This window comes from Condylura cristata, unplaced genomic scaffold (assembly GCF_000260355.1).
Source record: "Condylura cristata isolate star-nosed mole 26May11 unplaced genomic scaffold, ConCri1.0 scaffold00002, whole genome shotgun sequence".
NCBI lineage: Eukaryota > Metazoa > Chordata > Mammalia > Eulipotyphla > Talpidae > Condylura > Condylura cristata.
The window spans coordinates 53,327,379-53,337,599 of record NW_004567103.1 but is presented as its reverse complement, the minus strand read 5'-3'; the positions used below and the strand labels follow the sequence as shown (position 1 = coordinate 53,337,599).

Below are 10,221 nucleotides of genomic sequence, written 5' to 3'. Positions count from 1 at the left end.
GATTTAAGATACTGTAGTATTGAGTCCATCCTTGATTATATCTAAGTAATATTTGAATATTGCCATTGCATGTCCTGTGTCTCTATAGTCTTAACTTATTCAACTATTTTCTTATTTTTCCCTGACTCTTACCTAAATTCCTTTTTATATCAGTAGAATATTTTGTCTTTTGTTTCTTACTTCATAGCAAATATAAAGCAGATTCTTTCCATTACTTATGCTCCCTGTAATTCATTTTCCAATGTGTTCACTTAACATTTTAATGCAACTGAATCTTTCAAAGAGTTATCTTGTATTCTCATCCATGTCTTTTGTAGAGCTTACTCATCAGATATGTGAATTGTCTTTGGTTCATCTCATCATCTGCTTGAATTCCATTGTACCTCAGCGTAGGTGTGAGCTGAGATACAAATAGACATGCACAGTTCAGAACTGTGCAAACTGTTTTTGACTGAAGCTGATTTATCAACTTTGTCACTATAGACATTGGCCTGAGGCAAGATCCCTCACTCTTATTACCTAGTTATTTTTTTATGAAGAGGAGAATCCTGTTTAATTAAAAAAAAAATGAGTCTTTTCCTTGACAGGAACTATACATAAGAAATTAAACTCCAATATTCAAACATCAATTCTGTTGGACCAGGCCCTTCCTTTCATATCCATCCACCCCCATTGGGATCACATTGGTATACAACAAGCTACAGTTTCAAAATGGATATTAAAGAGAGGAGTACTTATGAGGTCATTGGAATAACAAAGCATAAAATACTATTTGTAAGTAACAAGCAGTAGGGTTACTATATAATTTACTACTAGGATCTATGAGGCAGGTCATTTTCTTATTTTTCTTCAGGTTAACAGATTTGCTTACCCTCAAACAATTAATGTCCATTCTTTTTACCCACAGTTATTGCAAATGATAGAAAAGCTTATCAAATGATGTCACCTTCCTATACACAAATAACCAATCAGAAGAAGCAGAAATCAAATGATGTCACTTTGAGTGTTTGTCAATAGTGTTAAAGCTATTCTTTTGGTATCTTTTCATGGCTTTAGAATAAAGGGTACTCCTCTGAGAAGACTAGGGCACAAGAGGACATGGTGTGGCTAATGAGTACTTCTGTCAACCTGGGTACCCTAACCAAAGCATAATCTAAGTTATACTAAGTCATAGTTGCCGAACTTTGTCACAAATCCTGTATTCTGAAATTACTGTAAATTCTCATGTTTTTCTGATTTTTCATTAGATGCTTAGTTTACAGCATCAGAAACACAAACAGCTAGTCCAGATGTCATCTTAAATCAGAAGTCAACCAGATTCTATTAATAGTGTTCTTTCACATCAAAGCATCAAAGATTTCACTGGGATCATTGATGCATACCTGACGTTCCAAGTTATAGTAAGTGTTTATACTGGCAGCTTTTTTCTTATCACCCTGCTTATATTCAGAACTCTCAGAAATGTATTAAGCAGTTTGAAAATAAGTCTTAAAATATTTTTAATTAGCCTGACATTCTTATTTTCATTTCACTCAATCCATAGTAGTGCTTACTAATCTGAGGTATATAATAATTTGAGTAAAGGAAAATTGAAGTGAAATTATGTCATTCTTCTAAAGGAATAGTCCTTAAATAAATGTGTCAACTCAATTCTTAAGTTTTTTTTATTCTTAATTTTAATAAAACATAGTGGATGTCAATTCCAAAAAAATTGTCATCATTATAGAAAGAGAAAAAATGTTTGACAATGCATTAGCATAAAACTCTTCCCTCCACCCAGCATTCAGGCGTGTTTCACACTCTGGGACAAGTATAGTCACTGCTCTTCATGATTTCATTATGTGTGTGGAAAGAGAAAAATACATATTTATGAAATATGTATGTTTAATTTTTTCCTTACTCAAAATTTTATCATTTACAGTTTTAAATTCTGAGTAATTATTAACTTACACTATTTCAATTAGAAATATCCTTCAGTTTGGTGAAAAGCAGTGCTGCAGAACCTTCCTTAAAATTAAAAATTTCTTCTCTATAAAAGACGGTCAAGAGAACAAAAATAAGTCATATGGGGAAAATATTTGCAAAAGATATACCTAATAAAAAATCCATTATGTAAAATATAAAAAGATCTTAAAATTCAACTATAAGAATACAAAGAACACAAATTTAAGTGGGCCAAAGACCTTAACAGCCACATCACCTAAAAAGATAGACAGATGGCAAATAACCATATGAAAAGATGGTCCCTATCGCATGTCACTAGGGAAATGCAAATAATTAGATACCACTAGGCACATACTAAAATGGCCAAAATCTGGATCACTGACTATACCAAATACTGATGAGGATGTGAAGTAACAGGAACTCTCATTCAGTGCTGATGGGAATGCAAAATGGTATAGCCACATTGGAAGACAGTTTGGCAGAGTCTAGCAAAGTAAACATAATCTTACTATACAATTTACACTAACATTCACACTCCTTAGTTTTTATCCAAAGGAATGAAAATGTATGTCCATACCAAAACCTGCACACTAATATTTATACCAAGTTTATTTGTAACTGCCCAAACTTGGAAGCAACAAGATATCTTTCAATAGGTGAAAGGATACATAAACTCGGATACATCCAAATAATAGACCATTATTGAATCCCAAAACGAAATAATCAAGCCTTGCAAAAACAGGGAAGAAACTCAAATGCATATTACAATGTAAAGGAAGCCAATCTGAACAGGTTAAATACTTTGATTCTAACTATATGACATTCTGGAAAAAGAAAAGTCATAGTAACAAACAACAACAACAAAAACAAAAAACCCCACAATGGTTGATGGGGGTTGGGGCAGTAAGGGATAACTAGGTGGACAACATAAGATTTTTAGGACAGTGTAAGGCAGTTCTATAACGATGGATGCATGTCATTATCATTTATCCAAATCCATAAAATGTACACTACTAGCAGTGAAAACTAATGCAAACTACAGACTTTGGATGACAACTATCTGTCATGAAGCTCATCAACTGTAACAATATATCACCTTGGTGTGGGATGTTGATAAAGGAAGTGGTGATGCATGCAAGGGAAAAACTTAACGTGTGTGTGTGTGTGTGTGTGTGTGGTGTGTGTGTATGTGAGAGAGAGAGAGAGAGAGAGAAAGAGAGAGAGAAAGAAGGAGGGAGGGAGGGAGAGAGGGAGAGTGAGAACTGCTTCTCAGTATGTAGACCTTAATCACTTAAATCGTATTCGTTTGAGGTTCGTGGAATGAAGGTTCCTGAAGAGTCACCCCGTGGCTCTGAGCCCTGAGTCTCCAGGGGTGAACTGATAAATTTACGTCTTTATCAAGTCGTTTATGTGATTCTTGTGTATCCTAACTCAGACAGACGGTTGTGTTAGACCTTGCCATTTATTGTTTGGCAAAACTCTAACCAAGACCCACAGGTGACCTTTAAACTTGACTTTGGATGCCTTTCCGCGGCGTGTTTTGCCGGCGGGGCGGGGCGAGGAGGGGCGGGGCGGGGCGTGGGGGTGAAGGGCCCTAGCGGGCTTGGCGGGGTGGGGGTGGGGGAAAATGAAGGGTTAACGCTCGCGCGCAGGCGCTGCCCTCTGAACTGGAACGGAAAATAACTTCCGGCTGGAGTCTGGTTTGGGTGCCGCCGACCTGAGGCGCGGGATGCCGATGCGGAGTCCCTGAACTGTGAGTAAGAAACTTCGTGAGCCAGTTGGTGTGTCCAAACCTTGTCGAGAGTGGTGATGGAAAAGGGGGGTCACGGGTGATGTGTAAAAGCGAGAGGGAGGCGCTGGCAGTACTGGCGCCTCCGGGAGTGCAGCCGGGGCTGAGAGACCCCCAGCCCTCGGAGTGGACAGGGGCGGTACGAGCGGAGCTCCCGGGTCTGCCCCCCCGGGTCGCAGCGCTTCCGGGAGGGGCTTTCCAGGCCCGTGGCGTCATGCAGCGGCGACGGCTTTCGCCGCGACGCTCCTGGGAGGGATCCCGCTCGCCTCTGCTCTGGGTCTTTTGACTTCTTTGCCGGGAAACCCGGTAGGCAGGGCCTGCTTTGTCTGTGAGAGCAGTGGAAGGGGCAGTAGTGTCCCAGACTCCCTTCCGGAGGGGGGGGTTACCGTGCGAGAACTGCAACTGTCGCGGTTTCTCTTTGGAAAACTGCTTAATTATTTCTGTTGTTTTTCCCAAAGTTGTTGCACAATTTCGCTCTTTGCTTTCCTGTGTGGTGTCATCATAGCCTTGTCAGTGACAAGTTGGGTAACTACCCGAGGGATGGGAGGCTGAGGGAGACAGGTTTGACGAAGCGAGCCCCACTCCCAGTGCGAACCCAGAGGCCTTATCCCACCCTGGACTGACTAGCAACCTGGAACTAGCGTAAAACGCTGTCGAATTTTGACATATGGCATTTATGGTGACCCATTTAGATGGCGAATTGTTTTAGATTTCCAGTTTGTGAACCCACCTTATCCTTGGTCTTGGTCTAATATTAAACATCCCTTTTTATAACATTTTTACCTAAAATCAGTAATTAGTTTCATCTGTAGCATCTTTTTTTCGTAATTAGCTTTGTCATAGTTTGACAGTTTACCTGGTTTCCTAAAGAAAACTAAGAGGAGTTTCCCATTTTTCCACCCCGAAGTTTTTCAAATAGCATGAGAGCTCTCTGTTCTTTGAGATCTAAAATAATTCCATTTTGGTGAGAAAAATAAAGGCCAAAACATTTAACTTTAAGAAAGAAGGTAAACAAAAGCTCCTTATGGTAAATCCAAATAAATGGAGGGTTCTGACTGGGCAATGATAAATAATGTACAAAACAAAGAGCTGTTGTATCTTTTTAACCCCACCCACAACGCCTTTTTATCACTATCAGGATAAAAGCTATACTTAGCAGAGGCTGATAATAATTCTTTCATGTACCCCAGGCGAGGACAAGTTACATTATATATTTTGTAGCGAAAACGTTTTGATTCTATATGGGCAAGTTCTTCTATGTCCTGAAAGAAACCAAGAGTGAAATTCAAGTGCTGAAAGCATGTTTTTGTTGCAGTTAACTTCCAAATTTTGTCGGAAATTTCTTACTTGAGAGGTAATAACCAAGTTGACACTCACCTGTAGCCAAATCCTATAAGGGAATTTTAAAATGAGTGAGGGAAAAAAAATGCACAAGGTCAGCATGCTTGTACTTATTTAATGTTACATAAAAACCATTAACGTAATCCAGCCGTGTGCTTGGTGTGGTGTACACTTAAAGCAGGGCTAGTTTCTAAGGAAAATAAAACATCTAACCAAAGCCCATTTATTAACCTCAGTAGTTTGAGTGGGAAATAATGTGTTATGTAATCTTTGGTAACGCCATTAACTTGTTAAAGTTTTATTTTTTTAAAACATTTTGATCATTTACAAGAATATGACCTTAGGCAGGCAATGTGATTTAGCAGTATCTATGAACTTAAGGATACTTTAAGGCCCTCAAAGTGCTATTTTCAGAAGATGCAGACATTTGTGCATGCTTACATATTTGAGCATTTTAATTTATAGTCTATTAATGTAGAAGAAAATAATTTGGACATGATTTGGAGGATAACCATCGCATTACCCCAAAATAAATGGTAAATAAAGTCTATTGATATATTAATGAAACTTTACTAGTCTAATGATTCTCACATGATTCATTAGCTGATTAGCTGTTACTACTTATCCTTTCTATTTTTGACATCTTACAAGCTTCAGTATTACTGTTTAATTTCTTCAACTTTTTGTATTTAATTATGTCAAGCTTACTATTAGTTACTATTAGTTTCTGTTTCCTTAAGTTAATGCTATCATTGTCATTCCCCCGTTTATCATCTATGCTTGCTGTTAGGGCTTTCAGTCCTGGATAGAAGGGAAGAGGAAGTTGTTTTCTAGACTAGTTTCACTAGTCTAGGACCAAGATTCTAAACCATCTCAAGAGGAATAGCAATATGAAATGAATTGCCTAATGGGTGGATGATTAATTAGTGTACAAAGTATTTTGAATGAGGGGCAATTTATGACAGTTTTCCAAAAAGTTGAGGATTGACAATAGTGATAGCAGATCTTTTGCAATTGAACACAAACCTTCAGGAATTATGTCATTGTTTTTCAATCTCTAATCTATAAAAATATTTTCTAAATTGTGGTAAAATACAGATAACATGCAATTTCCCACCTAGACCATTTTCAAATTTACAGTTCAGTAGTGTTGAATATATTTACATTGTTACGCAACCAAGAAAGACATTTTTCTTTTTCTTTTTTTTAAGATTTATTTATTTGTGCATACAGAACTGGGGTACAAGCCAGAGATGCAGGGGTGATGAGAGGAGTCACCAGAGACAGAGTGGGGCGCAGAACAGGTAGACCGACAAAGTACACTACTGAGGGGAGCACTGGGCGATTCAGGAGAGGTCTGCCACGCCATGTGGATCACCTCCAGAATAGGAATCCAACTCACGCTGAAGTGGTTTTAACTTCTTTGTGCTGTGCTTTAACCCGCTGCACCACCAGAGAGGGCCCAGGAAAGACATTTTTTTTTTTAAATAATAGTTTATTTTACATCGTTTTGTGCATTTTTCCATCTCAGTTATTGTAATCCCCATAGGCTTCCCATCACCAAATAGCCCATCTTCCCTCACCATAGTTTAGTGCATTTCCCTCCCCTCAATGTTTTTGATCCCATTTCCCACTCCACCACCATAAAATGTTTCAAGTATGTAATTGTTCATTATTATTATTTTCTCACCTGGTCCTTTATACTCCTGCTATGAGTGAAACCATCCGGTATTTTTCCTTTTCTTTCTAGCTAATTTCACTAAGCATGATCTTTTCCAGCTCCATCCATGTTGCTGCAAAAGGCATGTGTGTTTATTTATATATATTTTTTTGGTTGCTGAGTAGTATTCCATTATGTATATGTACCACATCTTTTTAATCTAGTCATTCACTTTTGGGCATTTGGGTTGTTTCCATGTATTTCCAATTGTAAATAAAGCAGCAGTAAACATGGGGGTGCAAGAAAGACATTTTTGAGGAACTTTTTTTTATTTAAAAGAATGAGCTTGAAAAGTAAATACTCGTTATTGTTTATCTCATAGGGCAAATGTTCTGGATAGTTACCTGACTTTATTTTTTTATCGTCAGGTATCTATTTCCTTTGATTTTGAGAGTAAACAGTTTGAGCACCTATGATCTACAATAATCTACATTTTTTACCAACATTGCAAAAATGGAACAGTATGGAAAATGCATTGTCAACTTTGAAAACAAAGTAATTTCAAGTCATTTCAATAAATATTGAAGTTTGAATGGCCTAGAATATAATGTGAGTTCCAGTTTAGTGGTTAATTAAAATATTTGTGGTAACATGAGGTATAGAGAATTATTCTTTTGAACAGCAGAGCAAAGAGGTAAATTTGCTGTGGAATTTAACTTGCTCTAAACACAGAAAGTAGAGACTTAGACCCTTTCAAGAGATTATATTATTTAAAATTGTTTGAATAAAATGAACTGTTATTATGAGATATTTAAATGGTTTTTCTATTCATAGCCATTTATTGGGTGATATTTAACTGTTACTTCATAGCTTCATATATTAGTAGACCCTAAGCTTAAAATACCTGTTTTTTAAAAAGATTTATTTATTTATGCATACAGAACTGGAATATAGGCCAGAGGTGCAAGGGCGGTGAGAGGATTCACCAGAGACAGAGTGGGGAGCAGAACAGGCAGATCATGAAGTACACTGCTGAGGGGAGCAGCAGGTGGGTCAGGAGAGGTCTGCCCCCAGATCACCTCTGGGGCAGGAGATGGAACTCACACTCAAGCAGCTGTGGCTGGCTTGCAGTGCTGTGCTTTTTCATAGGCATACAAATTTCATATTGTAGATTTTATGTGCTCCTTCTGCCCAATTTTCTTATGCCTCTTCATACTGAGTATAAAATTTCTCTTTAAACAGATTTTTAATGTTAAATAGCCATTTTTAAACTATTTGTAACCTCTCCCAAGATCTACAGATTCAACATGGGCTGGCCCCTAGTTAGTGAGGAGGATTCTCCTTAAAGATAACTTCTTAAAGACTGAGAATTTAGTTAAGCAGTGCCATGTTTATGTTTAAGTTTACATTGACTATCATATGCACAGTTTCCCTTTTGTTATTACACTCTTTAGTTGTGTGCTTCAGCCCATAAATTTGATTGTCTGAGAAAAGCAAGTACTACTGGAGGAAAAAAGGAAGTGAGGCAAAACTGAGACTATGGGTGTGGTCTTTGATTGAAATGTTTAACTATTAGGAGAAAGAGCCAAAAGTTTCACCAAGTTCTAACATCCACAAGAATGGAGAACCTGGTCTGGTTGCAATTAGCCAACCAGCTTATGGAGAAAAATGCAAATTCAGATTTTGACACTGTAAGATATATCATATTTAAGTTTCAGTTTTTTCCAGCTACCTATTTAGAACACTGTAACAATGTAATACAGTGAACTATGGTTATATCCATAAGGAAGCTTACAACCCGGATAGTGAAACAGAAGTACAACCTGCTTATGTTGTGGAACTCTTAAAAATGAAAAATGATCATTAGTTCATAAGTGGCAGTTCTTTTCCACTTTCTATCTTCAAGTAAGGAAAACATAGATACACACACACACACACACACACACACACATATATATATATATATATACATATACATATATATGATTGTCTTTCAAGATTTTAGCTTAATCATCTAAGAGGATATCCTCATTTATGTGTATATAGTATATGGTGGTCTTATTTCTGCTTTTTTTTTTCTACATACAGATAAAATACAGAAAAAAAAAACAGTATATTTTTCTCATTCATTTATTCACCTCTTCACTTATTAAAGTGGCAACCTTCTGAAATAGAATGTGAACTCTTATTATTCATAACCAAAGGGCTAACTTGTCAATTTTTTTCTAGGACAGAGTGGAAGAAGCAGTAGTTATTCAAGGTGATTTCCTTCCCCCATCTTTGAACTGCTTTAGAGTTAAATTGGCCTCTTACCACAAGAGTGAACCCTTGTAGAACACTTACCCAGAAGTAGAATAGTGTCAACAGTGGGGGAAACCCAACAGAGAGCCTTTCCCACCTCACATCACCCACGTTTGTCTCTATCACCACACAAAAGTAGACCTTATTAAAGAACTATATAATATTCTGGGTAAGGGGAATCTACCTTAAAGGTCTTGATTTTTCAAACTTGAAAGAAATAGATTGAATCTAAGTTGAACTGCTCTGGTTGAACTGGGTAATTGGTGAAACATTGTTTGACTCAACATATCTTAAATCTCAGTGGAGCTATGGAGCACAATTACTTACCCTTGGTTAATTGTTCAGGGTTTGTTAGCTATCATTTGGCTGTCGTTCGTTGGCAGCATAATACTAGTTGCCAGTGACCACAGGCTTAAGCTATTTTAGCTGTTAATGATTTTTTCTGAAATGGAGAAAGAGGTTGGAAAAATTAAAGTATTGTTCAAGAAGATTCAATAGCCAGATAGAAGGAATCTAAAAACAGGTATAAGAAGAAGGAAGCTGCTGAAAAAATTCAAGGAAATTTTTCAGGAATGGAGGCATGAATTTCTAGATTAAGAGGGCCTACCACTCACTTATTGCAAATGGAGATAACGAATCCACATCTGCAGATAAAGTCCTAAAATTTCAGAAATGTCAGACCACTGGAGACAAAGAAGAAAAACAATATGAGTTTCTAAAGGGGAAAAAATGGGTTAAAGAAAATATTGCCACATAAAATGGGAACTAGTCCTGAACAAAATTGAATGGAATCTACAAGAGAACATAGCAAAGCTTTCAAAATTCTGAGGAAAAATTACTTCCAATCTAGAATTCTTAACTGGCAAGGTATCAGTTAAATCTAAGGGTAGATAAAACATTTTCAGGTATGCACAGTCTCAAAAAAATTTATCCCCAAACTCTCAGGAAGCTACGGAAGGCTTTACTTTACCAAATAAGGGAATAAAACAAGAAAGATGAAGATTTGTGATGCTGAAAATGAAGGATTCCATTAAAGAAAAGATGACCAAAGGGAATCCGCAAATCCAGGGTGAAGAATGGTCCTAAGATGAAGACTCATTTCTAGCTAAAGAGATTAGCAAGTCTGGACTGGAATGAGTCAGAAAACTCAAAGGGAGATTCCTCCTAAAACAGGTGAAAGTGATAG

General features: G+C 37.2%; 1 protein-coding gene across 3 annotated transcripts in view; it reads left to right on the top strand.

Moving 5' to 3' along the window:
- The first annotated feature begins 3,580 nt into the window (after positions 1–3,580).
- TANK (TRAF family member-associated NFKB activator) overlaps positions 3,581–10,221 on the top strand; it is a 66,545-nt gene continuing 59,904 nt past the window's right edge. Inside the window, exon 1 of one of the 3 annotated variants that reach the window (XM_012728774.1) lies at positions 3,581–3,697. The gene's annotated coding sequence lies outside the window, so the exon portion shown is untranslated. Of the gene's footprint in view, positions 3,698–4,020; positions 4,040–10,221 lie in introns of those variants that run through there. The other 2 variants (XM_004674611.2, XM_012728784.1) reach the window with 2 other exon arrangements.